The 22,159-nt window shown below is 34.4% G+C and overlaps 1 protein-coding gene across 1 annotated transcript in view; it reads left to right on the top strand.

The window, feature by feature from the left end:
- The first annotated feature begins 5,916 nt into the window (after positions 1-5,916).
- Positions 5,917-22,159, top strand: part of LOC137254073 (arylsulfatase B) — a 34,544-nt gene continuing 18,301 nt past the window's right edge. The window contains exon 1 of the mRNA XM_067791768.1: positions 5,917-6,198. The gene's annotated coding sequence lies outside the window, so the exon portion shown is untranslated. The remainder of the gene's footprint in view (positions 6,199-22,159) is intronic.

Consider the following 22,159-nt stretch of genomic DNA (forward strand, 5'->3'; position numbering starts at 1 on the left):
TACTTAGTTCGTGCTAACCTCCCTGACAGTAGCACGGGTAGTATGTTAATTAAAGAGAAAATATCTTTCAATATAGAAAATACGCAGTTCGGGAATATTCCTTTTCCGATTTCGGGAAATTTTTGTTTAGTTTGTCAATAATCAGGGTTTGCTCCATAAACAACAAGAGGCGTAAATTTACCAAAAACAATTAGTTTCGGGCAACAACCGATACCGACAAGATATTGTTTTATTAGGGGCTTATTATCGATAGCGAACTATTGTCGGCGGGCTATCGGTTTTTATTGCATTCTTATCGATAACAAACTGTTAATACTTCGATAAGAAATCGATAGCATGCTGATAATAAACCGATACTTTGCCGAAACCAAATCCGAAAATTTTTGATAATAAACCAACAAATTTTTAGTTAAAAAATCGATCAAAAATCAACTACATGCCTGTAACAAATTGGAGACACTCCTATAACAAAGCGATAACTTTTTGATAACATATATGTGTAATAAATTTCCGATAGTCAATCGATAGCTTTTTATTAAAAAATGGGGCACATTATGGTAACAAGCCGATAACTTTTTGGTATTAAATCGATAGCTTTTTGATAGAAAATTTAAACATTTTTGATAAAAAATCGATAACTTATCGACATTAAATAGATACGTTTTCGATAATAAATCGGCAACAGACGACAACAAATTAATTATATTCCGATAACAAATGAAGACTTCGATAACAAATCGAAAACTTTTAAATAAGCAATTCATAAGCAAGTTTCATCGCTTTATCCGTCTTTGGTAATGAATTATCGCACACCGATTCGCCGTGCAGAAAAATGTCAAGTCAAAAGAAAATTTTAATTGATTTCGATTAACTGACAGTACAAGGCACGTATGGAAAATAATCAAGAAGAAGCAATCAGTTGTTGGGTTCACAACACCTGTTATAGATTCGCCTTGGCTATCCACCTTATATAGATTCGCTTTGGTATATAAGTAAAAATTCACGGAATCTATGTATTTTCTCTGATATTCTCGATAAAGGGGCCGCCGTGGTGTGGTGGTAGCGTGCTCCGCATACCACACCGAAGATCCAGGGATCATGCCGCGGGAAAAGCAGCATCAAGATTTAGGAAACAAGTTTTTTCAATCAGAAGAAAGTTTTTGTAACCGCGGTCGCCCCTCTGCAGTGATTTGGCAAGCACTCCGAGCGTATTTATGCCAGCATAGAACATGATGGTCCCTTCCCCCCAATTTGCAGAAAAAATATAAAGGCGCGCGACACAAATTGGCAGAGAAGCTCGTCTTAAAACCTATTTTTTTATCTTCTTGATAACGCATGCTACACCACGTGGCTTTTAATCAAATAATTAGTACCAATAATAAAGCAATTAAGAACATGTAAACATAAAATAAACTCAATATAGCTAAAAATATGTCAGAACTTTCATCAAAAAGAGGTTTGGTCAATAATGTAGGTAACGGTTGATATACAGGTTTGATAACCCGTAAAGAATTGGAGAGACGAACGACTAAGCAAAAAAGTAATTTGTTTACACTTTTTATACTCAGTTGAGCAGAGCTCACAGAGTATATTAAGTTTGATTGGATAACGGTTGGTTGTACAGGTATAAAGGAATCGAGATAGATATAGACTTCCATATATCAAAATCATCAGGATCGAAAAAAAATTTGATTGAGCCATATCCGTCCGTCCGTTAACACGATAACGTGAGTAAATTTTGAGGTATCTTGATGAAATTTGGTACGTAGGTTCCTGAGCACTCATCTCAGATCGCTATTTAAAATGAATGATATCGGACTATAACCACGCCCACTTTTTCGATATCGAAAATTTCGAAAAATCGAAAAAGTGCAATAATTCATTACCAAAGACAGATAAAGCGATGAAGCTTGGTAGGTGAGTTGAACTTATGATGAAGAATAGAAAATTAGTAAAATTTTGGACAATGGGCGTGCCACCGCCCACTTTTAAAAGAAGGTAATTTAAAATTTTGCAAGCTGTAATTTGGCAGTCGTTGAAGATATCATGATGGAATTTGGCAGAAACGTTACTCCTATTACTGTATGTGCGCTCAAAAAAAATTAGCAAAATCGGAGAAGGACCACGCCCACTTTTAAAAAAAATTTTTTTTAAAAGTAAAATTTTAACAAAAAATTTAATATCTTTACAGTATATGAGTAAATTATGTCAACATTCAACTCTAGTAATGATATGGTGCAACAAAATACAAAAAATAAAGAAAATTTTCAAATGGGCGTGGCTCCGCCCTTTTTCATTTAGTTTGTCTAGGATACTTTTAATGCCATAAGTCGAACAAAAATTTCCCAATCCTTTTGAAATTTGGTAGGGGAATAGATTTTATGACTTTAACTGTTTTCTGTGAAAATGGGCGAAATCGGTCGATGCCATGCCCAGTTTTTATACACAGTCGTCCGCCTGTCCTTCCGCATGGCCGTTAACACGATAACTTGAGCAAAAATCGACATATCTTTACTGAACTTAGTTCACGTACTTATCTGAACTCACTTTATCTTGGTAAAAAAAATGAATGAAATCCGACTATGACCACGCCCACTTTTTCGATATCGAAAATTACGAAAAATTAAAACAATGCCATAATTCCATACCAAATAAGAAAAAAGGGATGAAACATGGTAATTGGATTGGTTTATTGACGCGAAATATAACTTTAGAAAAAACTTTGTAAAATGGTTGTGACACCTACCATATTAAGTAGAAGAAAATGAAAAAGTTCTGCAGGGCGAAATAAAATACCCTTAAAATCTTGGCAGGTATTACATATATAAATAAATTAGCGGTATCCAACATATGATGTTCTGGGTCACCCTGGTCCACATTTTGGTCGATATCTGGAAAACGACTTCACATATACAACTACCACCACTCCCTTTTAAAACTCTCATTAATACCTTTAATTTGATACCAATATCGTACAAACACATTCTAGAGTCATCCCTGGTCCACCTTTATGGAGATATCTCGAAAAGGCGTCCACCTATAGAAATAAGCCCCACGCCCTTTTAAAATACTCATTAACACCTTTCATTTGATACCGATATCGTACAAACATATTCTAGAGTCACCCCTGGTCCACCTTTATGGCGATATCTCGAAAAGGCGACCACCTATAGAACGAAGGCCCACCCCCTTTTAAAAATACTCATTAGCACCTTTCATTTGATATCCATATGGTACAAACAAAGTCTAGAGTCACCCCTGGTCCACCTTTATGGCGATATCTCGAAAAGGCGACCACCTATACAACTACCACCACTCCCTTTTAACACCCTCATTAATACCTTTAATTTGATACCCATATCGTACAAACACATTCTAGAGTCACCCCTGGTCCACCTTTATGGCGATATTTCAAAACGGCGTCCACCTATAGAACTAAGGCCCACTCCCTTTTAAAATACTCATTAACACCTTTCGTTTGACACCCATATTGTACAAACGTATTCTAGAGTCACCACTGGTCCACCTTTATGGCGATATCTCGAAAAGGCGACCACCTATACAACTACCACCACTCTCTTTTAAAACCCTCATTAATACCTTTAATTTGATACCCGTATCGTACAAACAAATTCTAGGGTCACCCCTGGTCCACCTTTATGGAGATATCTCGAAAAGGCGACCACCTATAGAACGAAGGCCCACCCCCTTTTAAAAATACTCATTAACACCTTTCATTTGATATCCATATGGTACACACAAAGTCTAGAGTCACCCCTGGTCCACCTTTATGGCGATATCTCGAAAAGGCGACCACCTATACAACTACCACCACTCCCTTTTAACACCCTCATTAATACCTTTAATTTGATACCCATATCGTACAAACACATTCTAGAGTCACCCCTGGTCCACCTTTATGGCGATATTTCGAAACGGCGTCCACCAATAGAAATAAGGCCCACTCCCTTTTAAAACCCTCATTAATACCTTTAATTTGATACCCATATCGTACAAACACATTCTAGAGTCACCCCTGGTCCACCTTTATGGCGATATCTCGAAAAGGCGACCACCTATACAACTACCACCACTCTCTTTTAAAACCCTCATTAATACCTTTAATTTGATACCCATATCGTACAAACAAATTCTAGAGTCAACCCTGATCCACCTTTATGGCGATATCCCTAAATGGCGTCCACCTATAGAACTATGGCCCACTCCCTCATAAAATACTCTTTAATGCCTTTCATTTGATACGCATGTCATACAAACACATTCCAGGGTTTCCCTCGGTTCATTTTCCTACATGGTTATTTTCCCTTATGTTGTCACCATAGCTCTCAACTGAGTATGTAATGTTCGGTTACACCCGAACTTAACCTTCCTTACTTGTTCTCTCTCATATAATCTCGCCCTTTATTATTATAAAAATCTGTGCCTCTAAATTTTTGGTATTGATATACTGCGCACGGTTGACGCACCATGCTTTGATTTGGGACCAAGAGTGTCGTATTCGTTGTAAAATATAAAACTTTAGGATGTTTCCATGGTTTCCTATATACAATTGTACTTGACATAGTAACAATTTCCTTTAATTCAAGGAAAAAACAAAAATAAAATGTAGTTCATTTATATTTTCACATTTCTAGAATAAGTGTATGTCGCTCACCAAACTAACTTTGTGAACCTAGCTCACAAAGCTTTTAGTTCCAGCATTATGTTGTTGATTGCAATGAAATAAAGTGAATAGCGCAGTTAAGTTTTAGTAAGGAACGGTTAAAAAATTTGCTGTCTGGTCGAACTATGTGCAAAACTCAGTAGAGCATAAATGAAACTCAGCAAATCAGTAAGATTCAGTAAGTGTGAGTTTTGATACCAGGCCTCAGGGGTCAATAGGGTTCTGCTAGCACCTACGGGGATAATTTTACAGAAAATATTTCTTCCAAAATCAAATCTCTTTTGCATTTGCTTCATGCTGAATATAAAAAAAAAAATTTTAACCGCGTTCGTTGTACATTTATAAAGTTACCACCTTCAAGTAATACGAGTATTTCTGCCTTCCAGTTAAAATATTTCTTGTGCCAAGATACTTGGTTTTAAAGTACCTTGCGTGGCTTAACCCAACAAAAGTCCTGGAATTCCTTGAACTCATTGAGCTGGGTGAGAAAAATTTAAATATCGACGTGCCTTTACAAACTCTCAATATCCCTCGGTATGCTTAAATTAAGTAAGTGACAAGTACACTTAATATAAAATAAATTAGTTTCATTCTTTTACTTAGTTTTCAATTCATTAAACTTCACGCTTCATCAGTTGCAAGCCCTGTCAAACTTCTTCGAGGCACACGTGCATTTGAAATAAATACTTTTAGCTCTACTAGTGACAAAAATCTTTCACTAAGTATTTAATAACTGATGGAAATATATAGCCATTGTTATTGTAATTATTAAACAAGAGTTTTTTTCATAAGTCGGTTGTTTCATCAACAATTAACGGCAGTGCGTTTGCCAACACTTTTCTTTTTCCTAAGTGAAATGTCACTGTTCTCGTACATTTTTATTGGCTGAGCAATTTGTGGTGAGAAATCCATTGACGTAAATTCAAAATTATATGTGGGTTAACGAATGTGCTGCAAATTTTTTGGGCAATATTGTGAATTTTTACCTGGGTGAAAAAGAAATATACTAAAATCGTCGCAGTTGCCCAAAAAGGACCAACATTTCGGAAAATGGTCCAACGGGCCAAATGGGGATGGAAGGGACCATTTTTTGGTCCAAATGGACCAAAGTGGCAACCGTGATACGGCGTTCATCTCTCTCTCTCTCGCTCTCTGTTATCGATTTTTGAATCGCAGTTTTAACTCAGTTTCAGATATTCCAATCCATACCTACACCACACAAATGTTATCTCATTATTACTTAGTAACTTTATTTTAGTGTTTAATAAACATTGCCATCTCTAAACAAATAAGTTTGTGTTTTTTTTTGCCTCAAGTATTTCTCTGCTTCGTTTTAGTTTGTATTTATTTTATCATTAAATTAACTTGTTATACAAGCGATGAAGTTAGTTTATCGCGCTCAGTGAAACGGTACAGTTAAAGTTTCGTGTAAAGACTCTTCGCGGTATATTTCATGGCTAACAATAACAAAAGCTCGAACGTGACGGATCATTAAATAAATTTGTTTCTATACTGTGAGTGCTTAACAAACATAGTTACATACAATACATTCTATATATTTTAAGTTCAACAATACGGAAATTTTGAAGTAATTAAAAAAAAAAATAATGGTAATTGTGCAGTTTAGGGGCCCACCCTAAAATTGGGCCTTTTTTTTGAGTGAGGTATCAAAAGACGCGTATTCACGTTTAGAACAAGAATCCGAAAGCGGAAGTAAACTCTTTGTACCCGTTCAAAATATATTAACGAAAAACCGAAAAAAGACCCGCGGGTACTTCCGAAACCGGGGGTGGGATCCATAGTATTTTTGCGCAGAACAGCTTTCTGCGTTCGGCCGCGCTTATAAAAAATAACCCTGGGCTACGCCATGCCAAGTCCGTGTGTGTGGTATAACCGTGGCTACCGCCACGGTGATGCACAATTTTTTTTTGTGGGTACAACACAACAACAACCACATGAAAATCGCCAACTTCAAATGCAAATATCTCCGGACAGAGATGAAATTTGTCTTTTCCGCCTTCGGATTATTGTTCCCGAGATTAATACGCGTATTTTGATACCTCACTCGAAAATCTTGGCCCAACTTTAGGGTGGGGCCCCTAAACTGCACTACTACCAAAATTATTTTAGAGAAACTGTATGTAATACATATAATTAAATACAATTTTTTATTATTTATTTAAAAAAAAATATAAAATAAAAAAATAGTTCTGTAACCAATTTAAGCTCAATGAATATACATACGTAGTTTTGTTGAAAAATAGCGTTAGCTAGCTTTTTTGATTGCTACTAATTTAAATATCTCCCATTACTTCATGGTCCATTGAGTGGCTATTGTTTATTCAGAAACCGTTCATTATCAACTGTCCGTCAGTCATTGGCTATGTGAAGCCGATGCATGTGGGAAAATTAAAATTAAGACAAAATGCGTGAATCTGCTTAGTCAGTAGTTCTTATTTCAATTTACTAACATAAAATAAAATACGATTTGTGATGAAAAAATTAAATAAATTTAAATTTAATTTATTCAATATCTTTAAGTTTAGTTCCATTAAAATATATTTTGTTTAATTTTTCTGAACTTTGTTTTGTAACGTTTCTTTATTCTATATTATTTTATTTTATATTTTTAACTAATTTAATAAAAACTTTTTATTTTATTCCATTTTGTTTTATACTATTTTCCTTTAATTTATTTTATTTTATTTTGTATTTTTTTAGTGAACTTTATTTTATTTTGTATAATTTTTCTTATTTCATTAAATTTTATTTTATTCTGTTTTATTAATTTTGTTTGTTTTATTTTATTAAATTTGATTTTCTTTTATTTAATTTAATTTCAATTTATTTTTTAATCTATTTTATTTTATTATGTTTTATTTTACTATTTTTAATTTAATTTTATAATGTTTTATTTTACTATTTTTTAATTTAATTTTATTTTTTTTTTTATTTAAAATAATTTTAATTTAGTTTATTTTGTTTTATTTTTATTTTTTTTTAGTTTCTTATGTTTTATTTAAATTTATTTTATTTTGTTATTTTTTACCTAGTTTTAACTTTTTTTAATTTTATTCCATTCCATTTTATTTAATTTATTTTTATTTAATTTAATTAATTTTTTTTCATATGTATTTAATAAGCGAGCTTTGGTTTTTGTAATTGATATTAGAGAAAAATTGTAAGTTTACAAACGGCGATGGTTACTAGGACATGTTTCTGAATTTCACTTCTTTGTCAGCTAGCTTTTCGGGAGCTAAGCGTTGAACTCGAATCTCCAACATTCATATCAGTGCAAGCCTTTTTAGCTGCTAAGCCATATGAATGTCCCGTTGTTCGCTGTACAATTGGTCTCTAAGAGTTACCTTTTTGTTTATATTCATTTTGATCACCATGCAGGCACATACACTCTGTATGTAGTTTATTCCTAATAGTGTGGATATGATTTTTAGGCGCGCTTTTGAAACCTTAGAACCATTTGTTCGGATGTTTACAGTATTTGTTTTTTAATACTTCCGCTGTTACTATTATATCAATATGATCATATGTATTTAATTAGCGAGCTTTGCTCATATTGCTTTATACAATGGTTTTTGTAATTGATATTAGAGAAAAATTGTAAGTTTACAAACGGCGATGGTTACTAGGACATGTTTCTGAATTTCACTTCTTCATCAGCTAGCTTTTCGGGAGCTGAGCGTTGACTCGAATCTCCAACATTCATATCAGTGCAATCCTTTTTAGCTGCTAAGCCATATGAATGTCCCGTTAATTTTTTTTGTTAGTGTGTTTTATTTTATTTCATTAAATTTTATTTTAGGTTATTCTATTTTATTATTTTATTTTGTTTGAATTAAATTGATTTTCTTTTATTTTATTTGATTTTATTTTTTTATGTTATTTTATTTTATTTCATTTTATTTTATTTCATTTTATTTTATTTTATTTTACTTTACTTTGGTTTATTTCATTTTTTTATTTTATTTTACATATTTTGTTTTCTTTAGTATATTTATTTTATTTTATTTTGTTGGCTGAACTGAATTTCCTTTTATTTAATTTAATTTTAGTATATTTTACGTTATTTTATTTTATTTGGTTTCATTTTATTTTATTTTATTTTATTTTATTTCGTTTTATTTTATTTCATTTTATTTTATTTAATTTGATTTTATTTTATTCAATTTTATTTTATTCTTTATTTAATCATTTTGAAAAAATTTAAACAACGTGACATCAGGACGGAAAAGGTGACAGCTGTTTCGATTATACCTTGTAAATCTCTTCAAAGCCTTTTCTCCCGGAAGTGGGATTTGAACCCGCACTCCTACGATGGTTGAAGTGTTACAAACGTATTCAGCCACGTCATGCCTTAATTTTTGTAAACCTTATCCCAATTGCCTTCTTTGCATATTTTTCTTTATGCACTGGACTTACTTCGTATGTCATCATGTGGTAAAGTTATGCGTTGGTAAGGCGGTTTCAAAGAAACTTGGTGTTGTTGCTTTTGTTCTATTTATAGAACTACAACGAATTAACCAATGTTGTCTATTTGTATGAGTTTGAGCGGGGATTACCCTTATTGCTTTAAATGTATGAAAACATTTATTTGAAACAATTTTTAATTTTTAATTTATTTAATAATTTGGGAAAAATTTGCACAACGTGGCATCAGGACGGACAAGGCGACAGCTGTTTATTTTATTTTATTTTATTTTATTTTATTTTGTTTTATTTTAATTTAGTTTATTTTATTTTATTTTTTTGTTTATTTTATTTTATATTTTATTTCTTTCATTTTATTTTATTTTATTTTGTTTTATTTTTTTAATCTTACTTTACTTTATTTTGTTTTGTTTAGTTTAAAATATTTTTATTTTAGTTTGTTTTATTTTGTTGTATTTTTTAATTTATTTTATTATATTTCGTTTACTTTATTTTAATACAAATATTGTATCTTATTTCATTTTATTTCATTTATGTTTTTTCTATTTCAATGTATTTTATTTAAAATAATTGAATTTTAGTTTATTTTTTTTATTATATTTTAAAATTTTTTTTTATGATCTTTGATTTAATTACAATAATTTAATAAAAGAAATTATTGTGAATACATCTCAACCCTATTAGATTTACGAATACGTTTTATTTTATATTATTTAATTTCTTTCATTTTATTTTATTTTTTTAATCTTACTTTACTTTATTTTGTTTTGTTTAGTTTAAAATAATTTTTTTTATTTCATTTTATTTTATTGTATTTTTTAATTTATTTTATTATTTTTAGTTTACTTTATTTTAATAAAATTTGTTTACCTTCATTTCACTTTATTTATTTTCTTTTTATTTTATTTTATTTCATTCTATTTCATTTTATTTTGCTTTGTTTTATTTTGTTATTTTATTTTATCGTGATTTATTTACAAACCATTTTAGAATTCGTTTTAAGGATTCAGATTACCAAAATTAAGGGGTGTGCCCAACGTTTTTATTTGGAAGGTGGCATAACGCAAAAAATTCAAGCAGCTCCCTCGCCCTTTACTCTCCTCCCTTATCCTTTCTCACCACACGCCCTATTTGGCCGACTTTCTCTATAATTACTTTTCTCTTCGTGACGCTCTGTCTCGAACTTTGAAAACAAGTTTCAGTATTGAGGGAAAAGTTCGACGCACTAAGCTAAGTCCTTTACAAGCCCTTTAATCCCGACCAATGTTCGGTAACTGGTTGGCGTCAGCTTGCCCTTCCTTAATACGCCGTGGTGAGTGCAGTTTCACTACATTAGCACTATGATTAAGGTTTCTTTCTCTCCACTGCAGAGGGGATTATCTTCTTGGGTTCTCAAACCCCAAGAATATGTTTGGCAAAACCTTTTGAAGGTATTTCTGTCATGAAAAGCTCCCTCTAAGCAAAAGTTGATAATTAAGGTGAATTTAGAAAATTTCCATTGCGAAAAGTGTACGTGCGATGAAATCAATTGACCACCCTCTATATGTGAAAATTTTTATATGTCGATTTTCAGAATGTCCAATTATGTAAGTACTCGCATATAAGAAATGGTAAGCGGTTATTTAAAATACCAACTCTTATTTACGTACGTTTTGTGCACTTACCAAAATAACTTATTTGTTTCGAAAAAAAAATGTTATTTACGTGAAAAAGTGCACGTTTATAAAAGCGATAAATATATATGTCAGTTAAAACACTTTTAAAGGCCACATCATATTTAAATAGGCCAACTCTCTAGCAGAGAAGTCAATGAAAATAAACAATTTCGCAAATATTTACGATGTAGAAAAATGCGACTAGAAAACGGTAGGTGTCATTGACTTGCTAAGAAATAAGCAGTTTTCATTTTAGATTAGGGTGGTCCAGTTTATATTCGACTTAGTTTTTTGTAGATTGCTTTGCTGTATTATACTCTGTGTGCCATTGAACTCGAGCTCGAGGCAAAATGGATTGTAATAAAAATGTGGCGCGATATATATCCCAGTATATTGGGGTAGTATCCGAACCGAGCAGATTTTCAAAGCATTGGGCGGTTTCCAATCCCTTAATCCACTCCTTGATCTTGGGATTCAAAACGTTTCTTTCGTAAATTGAACTAACTTCCCTGAAAGCACAAAATCTGATCCAAACTCCGCCAGATAAGGTATTTATCACGGCTTATAAGGGAACAGATTGTGCTATCTGGGCATATTGATTGTTTTCATTCTGTGAATTTTTGCTAATACATAATGACATTTTTGGATTAACTAACAATGCTTTGAAGTTATTCTCAACCTAGTGGTAACGCGGTTTTATTAAATGAATTCCTGTCCTAGAGCGATATCAAATCTGGCAATGAAAATATTCTTGATATCATTTCCAAAAACTTACGTTAACTTGTTAATGCTACATCCACTCGATCTCCAGAGGCCACGTTTAGTCCACGGTCGTCTTTATGGATGACTCCTAACTTAGTGGCAATGTACGCAGACGTGTGTACTCAGAAGAACTTTTGAGTCAACTTAAGTATGGGGCTTCCAAGCAATTTTAGCTCATTTCAGGGGGATTTAACAGTCAAAAAAGTGTCCGGTCGTTGGCTGCTAGCTAAGAAACCACATTCTTCCCAATTAACTCTGCCACCCAAGTGGCGATCACAGCCCTCCAGGGCAAGAATACTTCATAGAAGGAAACTGTGTTCCTGAAAAAGTAGCAAGAAGGAACGCCACTGAACAGCCCGAGTTTAACCATGTGAGTGATATTGTACTCTTCAAGCTGTGAGCAAGAACAGGCGTATTGACACTAGACACCTCACATCTGGGTCTAGAAAAAGTTTGCACCACATTTCTTCATACCCGAACTAGGTTTATATCTAATCTTAATTGGTCACGAACAGATAATGTGCTCGTTCGTTTCCTCCTCCAACACGCACTCCTTACATCTGCTTTCAGTAACTAAGCCTTTTTTAAAAGTATGTGATGCCAAAAGACAGTGTCCAGTCAGAATACCTATCATCAGCCCACCGTCCCCTCTTTTCATGTTAGGGTTAGCTTTGTTAGTCTGAGGCTGTAAGACCTACACATGACCTTCGACACGTTGCAGCCCCATACTTGGCTCCACAGTAATTGCGCCAAGGTATAGCAAGATTGGTTATTTCAACCTCAAATATTGAAGCTATTTTAAGATTGTCAAAATAATGTTCGTAAGCAGCCTATTAGAAAAAACTCTAAACTTGACAAAGTGCTCACGTATGTAGATAGACAACCTTTATATAAGTTTCTGATAATGTGTTCTAGACAAGCATTTTTAAGGTTTGTTTACCTTAGTCTTCGGATCAAGTACAATAATGTGATAAGAACTTATTGTACTTCAGATTATCTAAGAGAAAATCAAAAACAGTACATATACTTGTCTATATATTTGCCAAAGATCGGAAATAACGATATTTTCAATTTAAACAATTATGTAATGGCCACCCTTTATATAAAGTTAACTGTGAACGAGAAAAAAGGTTTGCCGAAAAAATGTATGGTGAACAGATGCAATTCCGACACATCACTATGCGGCTAGTATATAAATGCCAGAAACAATTTTAAGATAGAGATGTTGCAGGGACGAAAAATCGTGTGAAACAAGCTCCACAAAATTCTAGAAGGTCACATTCACTAACAACCACAGTAGAATTTGTTAAACTACCACCGTCTGTATTTCTTATTTAACAATTATTTGTACATTTTTATACTCAGTTGAGCAGAGCTCACAGAGTATATTAAGTTTGATTGGATAACGGTTGGTTGTACAGGTATAATGGAATCGAGATAGATATAGACTTCCATATATCAAAATCATCAGGATCGAAAAAAAATTTGATTGAGCCATGTCCGTCCGTCCGTCCGTCCGTTAACACGATAACTTGAGTAAATTTTGAGGTATCTTGATGAAATTTGGTACGTAGGTTCCCGAGCACTCATCTCAGATCGCTATTTAAAATGAACGATATCGGACTATAACCACGCCCACTTTTTCGATATCGAAAATTTCGAAAAACAGAAAAAGTGCAATAATTCATTACCAAAGACAGATAAAGAGGTGAAACTTGGTAGGTGAGTTGAACTTATGACGAAGAATAGAAAGTTAGTAAAATTTTGGACAATGGGCGTGGCACCGCCCACTTTTAAAAGAAGGTAATTTAAAACTTTTGCAAGCTGTAATTTGGCAGTCGTTGAAGATATCATGATGAAATTTGGCAGGAACGTTACTCCTACTACTATATATACGCTTAATAAAAATTAGCAAAATCGGAGATGGACCACGCCCACTTTTAAAAAAAAATTTTTTTTAAAGTAAAATTTTAAGGAAAAATTTTATATCTTTACAGTATATGAGTAAATTATGTCAACATTCAACTCTAGTAATGATATGGTGCAACAAAATGCAAAAAATAAAGAAAATTTCAAAATGGGCGTGGCTCCGCCCTTTTTCATTTAGTTTGTCTAGGATACTTTTAATGCCATAAGTCGAACAAAATTTCCCAATCCTTTTGAAATTTGGTAGGGGAATAGATTTTATGACGCTAACTGTTTTCTGTGAAAATGGGAGAAATCGGTTGAAGCCACGCCCAGTTTTTATACACAGTCGTCCGTCTGTCCTTCCGCATGGCCGTTAACACGATAACTTCAGCAAAAATCGACATATCTTTACTGAACTTAGTTCACGTACTTATCTGAACTCACTTTATCTTGGTATAAAAAATGAACGAAATCCGACTATGACCACGCCCACTTTTTCGATATCGAAAATTACGAAAAATGAAAACAATGCCATAATTCTATACCAAATACGAAAAAAGGGATGAAACATGGTAATTGGATTGGTTTATTGACGCGAAATATAACTTTAGAAAAAACTTTGTAAAATGGTTGTGACACCTACCATATTAAGTAGAAGAAAATGAAAAAGTTCTGCAGGGCGAAATAAAACACCCTTAAAATCTTGGCAGGTATTACATATATAAATAAATTAGCGGTATCCAACATATGATGTTCTGGGTCACCCTGGTCCACATTTTGGTCGATATCTGGAAAACGACTTCACATATACAACTACCACCACTCCCTTTTAAAACTCTCATTAATACCTTTAATTTGATACCAATATCGTACAAACACATTCTAGAGTCACCCCTGGTCCACCTTTATATCTCGAAAAGGCGTCCACCTATAGAAATAAGCCCCACGGCCTTTCAAAATACTCATTAACACCTTTCATTTGATACCGATATCGTACAAACATATTCTAGAGTCACCCCTGGTCCACCTTTATGGCGATATCTCGAAAAGGCGACCACCTATAGAACGAAGGCCCACCCCTTTTTAAAAATACTTATTAACACCTTTCATTTGATACCCATATCGTACAAACAAAGTCTAGAGTCACCCCTGGTCCACCTTTATGGCGATATCTCGAAAAGGCGACCACCTATACAACTACCACCACTCCCTTTTAAAACCCTCATTAATACATTTAGTTTGATACCCATATCGTACAAATACATTCTAGAGTCACCCCTGGTCCACCTTTATGGCGATATTTCGAAACTGCGTCCACCTATAGAACTAAGACCCACTCCCTGTTAAAATACTCATTAACACCTTTCGTTTGACACCCATATTGTACAAACGTATTCTAGAGTCACCCCGGGTCCACCTTTATGGTGATATCTCGAAAAGCGACCACCTATATAACTACCACCACTCCCTTTTAAAACCCTCATTAATACCTTTAATTTGATACCAATATCGTACAAACACATTCTAGAGTCACCCCTGGTCCACCTTTATGGCGATATTTCGAAACGGCGTCCACCAATAGAACTAAGGCCCACTCCCTTTTAAAATATCATTAATACCTTTCATTTGATACCCATATTGTACAAACGCATTCTAGAGTCACCCCTGGTCCACCTTTATGGCGATATCTCGAAAAGGCGACCACCTATACAACTACCACCACTCCCTTTTAAAACCCTCATTAATACCTTTAATTTGATACCCATATCGTACAAACAAATTCTAGGGTCACCCCTGGTCCACCTTTATGGCGATATCTCGAAACGGCGTCCACCTATGGAACTAAGGATCACTCCCTTTTAAAATACTCATTAACACCTTTCTTTTGATACCCATATTGTACAAACAAATTCTAGGGTCACCCCTGGTCCACCTTTATGGAGATATCTCGAAACGGCGTCCACCTATGGAACTAAGGATTACTCCCTTTTAAAATACTCATTAACACCTTTCATTTGATACCCATATCGTACAAACAAATTCTTGAGTCAACCCTGATCCACCTTTATGGCGATATCCCTAAATGGCTTCCACCTATAGAACTATGGCCCACTCCCTCATAAAATACTCTTTAATGCCTTTCATTTGATACACATGTCATACAAACACATTCCAGGGTTTCCCTCGGTTCATTTTCCTACATGGTTATTTTCCCTTATGTTGTCACCATAGCTCTCAACTGAGTATGTAATGTTCGGTTACACCCGAACTTAACCTTCCTTACTTGTTTATTCAGATAATCTGTTCAGAATTTTAATTTTTGCTCTCTAGAACTCCAATCAGTGTATTTTGTGTGCTTAAATTATGTTATAGTTTGTGGTGTCGTGAAAGTGACCTACTAGAATTTTGTGAAGCTTCGCTGCTTTCCACTGAATTTCGCGCATGCAACATCTTTGTTCTTCAATCAATATTTGTAAATGCTGCACAACAACAGCAGCAACGCAGATGACACATATACACAGCAAAAAAGAGCGCATATTACATAACATTAACTACAGACACATATATACTTATATAGCCAATTATACAGAGACTAGAAGTAAATAAAAAACTATTCGGGAAGGCTGATCGAGAAGATTATAGATCCGCCTGGGTGCAGAGTGATAGCAAAACCAACTGAGCGCTATATAAGCAGCGCAGTTTCGGAAAGAGCCAATCAGTTTAATTTTAACACGTTGTAAGTGAAATACCCGCATAATTTGCATTATGAAATTCTACTACCATAGTCGTGCTGTTAAGAACATTTAGATAGTAATTGTTATCTACGGTTAATTTCATGTGATACATTTCTTGTTTTCGGCGTGTTATCGGCAAGTTATAGTTGAGTTAGACATATCTTATTGAAAGATTATAAATTTTTTATAGATAGCAAACGTTATCTATGAGCTACCATTTATCGATTTGTTATAAAAAAATTATCGATTTGTGACCAAAAAGTTATCGATAACTTTTCGTAAATTATCGATTAGATACCGATTTGTTTTCGAGAAATCTTCGACTTGTAAATTCTTCCATAACAAGTCGATATTTCGTCGATAAAAAATCGATTTTTTCGATGAAAATACGATCTTTTTCGGCAATAAATCGATTTTTTCGATAACTATTCGATAACTTTTGCATAACAAATCGATATTTTAACTATAACGTTTTTGTAACAACCCCTTTTCCAGTGTTTCTACTGCTTTCTACTGCACTTCGAGTGTATTTCTATCATGTAAAGCTTCTCGGTCAAGACTCGCCTGCTTTGCTAATGCCTGAATGTATAAAAAATTTACATAGGTCCTACCAATCTCAAGGAGAAAGTTAAAGTATTACGACCCCACACAGATCCCGTCCTACCAATTTCAAGGAAAAAATTAAAAGCATTATAAGTGCATAGCTTCTTCAACTCAATTATCAACCTTACCTAGCCGAGGGGAATACTGTTACTTCTATGAATATATCATAGAAATATTCAGCAGGTGATGCTCTGTGCACCCCAAACTCCTCTGGAAATATTGTGGGGGGGTATGAACTAGAAGGTTCAATGTGGTCATATTAAATCGCTCCCCAGATGGCCGGACTAGTACGTTAATGGTGCTTGTTGCCGGAACGTACCGGATCTATATCCCCAGAAAGGTCGGAGAGTATCCTTATTGCTACAACAACAACAGCAACAACCCAAGTTGGAAGAGAAACTCGATCTTAATCTCGTATGCGTATCGCACTTTTTATTACTTTTTTATGTTTATTTAGATCACAGCTCAGTCCTTGACTGGAGATCTGCGTTTTGCCAATATAACAGAACAAATTCTTGAGATTTTTTTGAGCAAAAGGCAACGTGCGTTCCTGTCGCATCTTCGTCAGAAGATATAAAATATAAATATTAGATATATAATAATTGTTTTGTTGACAAGTTTTTTAACGACACGCAACTAGTAGCAGCGAGCGTTTATTAATATCGTTGCGCTTCTGTATATCAACATTGAGTAAATTAATTAACAATCAAATTTGTTATCTTGAAACGATTAAAAACAGTTTGTTTTTCAAAGAAGTCGATGAAAAAAAATAGTAATCAGGGACCTCGCTTTTACGCTAGATAAAGGTCCCCCGGGCACTTACGCAGTCTCGGAACATAATGATGAAGAATTCTTTCTTATGCATGACTAAAAGTGTGATGTCTAAAGGATAGCAGTCAAGTTAGCCAGCAGCCCTAGTCACTTGTTGTGACAAGTTATATCGAGATATTATTAGGTTCATTGAAAGCATGCAATGAATAGACAGCGCCGATATGAATAGAAATATTTCAACGACCTTAGCATCAGTATGTAGCTCTACTCCCTCTGGACTCCGCGGTATATTCATTATAAATATATTTATTGAAGTGTAAGCTTTATTTAATTAGAGATGAGCAAACCAAGACACGACAACAAAACAAACAAAAAATTAATTTAAAATTACAAATTATTTAATGAGCATCTACGCCCTCTAACGTAATAACTAGAGAAATTATAAAAATTTATAAAACTGCTATCAAATAGTAGATACTTATGATACATACAACCGAATCCCTTAAATAACTCATATCGATGGGTGTTGCATTTAACAATAACCCTGCAGCCAAAATAGTCAGCAAACATTCTGATTCATTTACTAGAATTTTTTGGGGTTATTCATACTAGTTAGTATTTGTATAGTTCATTGACAAGAACTTTGTCTGTCGTACTCTGCGCGAACGCTTTCTACCGGCAATTTGCAATGCATACCGCAATTAACAAGGATATACGTCGTATAAATCAATGGGCACATAAACACAAACACGATAAGAGAGTACCTCTCCAGATTAATGAAGCTTTTAAAAACCCAAACCTTCTAAATCAATAAGCCCACGCGGAATAGCTATGCCGATGCTAGAAGACATCAGCTACGTGACGCATGTTTTCTACTTTCGTGTTTGCCTTTTCCATTGCAGAATAATGCCTAATCGTACGGATAATCCCACTACCAAAGCGAAGAAGGCCAGCTAACAATCGTGAGTCGTTATCATTCCTTAAGTCAGTAGCGAAGGCGTTAGAAACCGTTCTGCCTCCTTCATTTTAAACGCAAGACTTCGGCTAGCCAGCCATCAGCATGACATCTATAAAATGCATATCGCTACCACCCCGCTTAACGCCACTAACACTGACAAATTGCGAACTGAACCACCCAGAACTCCATTATAGGACGGTGCTCTTAACACTTGAACTATCGTAAACTTTTGCCGCAGTCAACCACCGCGCGCTACGCCCAGACTAAGAAGGTTCACCCCTTGTCTAAAAAGATGGACCGCGAATTATCTGAGTGGGCAGCAAGCGTGAGTGCAATTTAGGACCCAAACCTAGAAACTTGAGAGCACTAAACAAGGGGTGATGCAGGGTGGTTTCCTATCCCCGATCCTATTTAATTGATACATATTCAAGCTTCCTTCACCACCAGAACGATATATATATTTATATATATATATTTATATATATATTTATATTTATTTATTTATTTACCAACGTAGTACAGGGTAAGACCAGATATAGTCTTTTAAACGTACTTCAACTAGGTTATTAAACATAAAACACTGCAAATATGTATATCCTAACTTAAATCTAGAATACATCAAACCTTAACGAAAGAAAAGGTAGTCAAGATCAAAGTGAGAAAAGGGGAAAGAAGAGAGAAGCAGGGATCTTAAACACCCTTACAATGTTTTTGCATTGTTTTTATACAGCTTTGAAGTACTTGAGTATTACATCCTTGTAGTTTAATCTATTTAGTCCAGCTTTCACATTATCTGGGATTGAATTCCATAATTTAACCGCGCTAATGAAAAATAGTCTAGATGAGGTTAAGTAATTATGCGATGGATGTCTCAGTGATCTCACTGGTCTCAACCTTTCGAATAAGTAATTTGGTGTCTTCCACAATAATAATTTGTATATAAAGATACAATTCCTGGCGGCTAGATAATTTTCAAGGCTGCACCCAAAAATTTTCGTTCGCCAGGCAGATATGTGATCATATATACCAATCCCGTAAACGTATCTCATAGCACTGTTAAACGCTACATCAACTTTGTTGTATGACACTGAGTCCTTTTTACCATTTACTGTATCAGCGTACGTTATAAGTGGCATAATTAACTGCAGCACAAGTTTTCGCCTGGTTTCAACGGGCGTGAATGGGGCCGAGACTCTTAACTTCCGTAATATGGCATAAACATTGGTAACTACCCTGTTGACATGGTCACTACAAGTAAGTTTACAGTTCACAATAAAACCTAGACTTTTTACTCTGTCAACAAATTTAAGTGGACTAGTTCCAATATACAACGCAGGAAGGTCAATATTATATACAACATTATGACATATAGGCAAAACATAAGACTTGGATGCATTCAAACTCAACGAATTTTCACTAGCCCAAACAGAGATTGCAGACAGATCATTATTAATTTTGAAACATAAATCTTCAACAAGACCGATACGACCTGACAAATATAATTGCATGTCATCGGCATATGCATGAATATTGACATATTGGCATACATCGAAAATATCATTCACAAAGAGACTAAACAGAAGTGGACCAAGGACCGACCCTTGCGGTACGCCAGCATACACAGGTTTAGACTGCTATATGCTGATAGGCCTATAATCACCTGCGCCTGTAGCATTAGTTTTTTTTTGCAATAGGAAGAATAATTGCTTTCTTCCACATCGTGGGAAAACATGAAGAGGTGAAGCAGAAATGTATGATGTGTGTAAGCGGACCTAGTATAAACTCTATTACGATCTTAATAAATCTTAGAGAGATTCCATCCTCCCCCAAAGCATTCGATTTTATACTTAATAAAGACTTCAAAACATCAACCTCGCCAATTGTATCAAATTGAAATTTGTTATGAGGGCCGACATAGGAGGAGTAATCTTTTAGCAGGGCTGGAGCATTGACGTCATTGTTAGCGCTAACAAAAAAGTAATTTAGTTCATCCACATATATTTCACACTTAGTAGTATCCTTGCCATGTATTTTAAAGCCTTTAAGTTTCTCCACAACTCCTTGGATGGAAGTGAGGGATCTAGCTTTGATTTACTGTACCTACACTTTGCCAGCCTGATAATAGCTGTTGTTTCATTTCGCACTTCTTTGTATATTTGTTCTATTCTTACCCCACTTACCATAGTATTTTTGACGTTTCTTAATAGCCGATCGAACTCTCGAATTGTACCAGGGACACGAACTGTTAATAACACTTGCGCAACGAATAGGCACATGCACATTAAACAATCTGGTCAAGTTATTATTAAGAAAATCTAGCTTGGTATCAACCGTGTCAAGAAACCAACAGTCAGTCCAATCAAAACCACATATGTATATCGGAATACAACACATTAACATTCAACGATTTAAAATCACGAAACACAAACGTACAGTATAAATCAGAACTGTTCATTTCAACATCTATAGTACAGAAAATCAAATCATGGTCAGAAACAAAGGATATTTGCTCAAATTTTAGGACGTGCTAGGGATCACAAGTAACAAAATAATCAAGAAGACTGGGTACAGAATTATTGTCAAATCTCGTCGGGTTAGCACTATTGACAACACATAGACCTGCTGTTGCAAGCTGGTCAAGTAGTTTACTACTGTAGGAATCATTAACAAGTAGGTTCACATTAAAATCACCACAAATCAAAATACGTTCATAATCAATTACAAATTCGGACAAATCAACAAAAAATGATTCAAATAAAAAATTTTGTTGGGGTTGTAAAACATATTACCATAATTTTATTTACTCCATCAGACAGTTCAGTGAAAATATATTCAACATCAAAGGAATTAGAAGTTTTTAACAGTCTAGATTTGAGTGTTTTTTTACAGTACACTGCAACTCCCCCTCCTTTTTTGTACATACCATCATTCCGAAATAGATTGTACCCATTAATCGAAAAGTTGAGATCAGGAATCTCACTGCAGAACCATGTTTCAGAAACACAAATCACATCCACCGCAGAATCCTCAAAAACATACCTAACAAAATCAAGTTTGTCATGGCTGAGGCTACGTGCGTTAAAATGTACTGCATTGAAGCCACGATTTTGCTTACAAAAAATATCAATCAAAATTTTTTCATTTTCATTAGCGCCAGGGCGAGATCCATGGAATGACCCCATACACATAAAGCTGAACCAAAACAGAACGAACCAAAGGCAGGCAAGCAACACGCGTGTGTGTACAAAAGACCATGGCAAAAACAGTGGAGGAATGACAAGATAAAGAAAGACAGACAATTAAACACATGATTGAAAAATAGAGCGAAAAACGGTAGTGACAATAATTAAACATATGATAGGATGAGAGTGTAGGAGGACAGTAGAATGTTTGAAAAAGAAGATTAGAGAAAAAATAAAGAGAATATATAATATCAGATACACTTAACATTAATGATTAATCATACATAATCTGGTGTCTGCAGCAACAACACGCTCAATACTCTCGATATCAGTCACCTTGACAGCTTAACAATTTGGACGTACACGAACATACACATATCCACGAATTGAGAAAGCAGCAACGAGCTTTTTCTCTCTTCTCAACTGCAATGCAAAATGGATTAGCTCACGATTTT

Source organism: Eurosta solidaginis, chromosome 5, assembly GCF_040869045.1.
Source record: "Eurosta solidaginis isolate ZX-2024a chromosome 5, ASM4086904v1, whole genome shotgun sequence".
NCBI classification, from domain to species: Eukaryota; Metazoa; Arthropoda; class Insecta; order Diptera; family Tephritidae; genus Eurosta; species Eurosta solidaginis.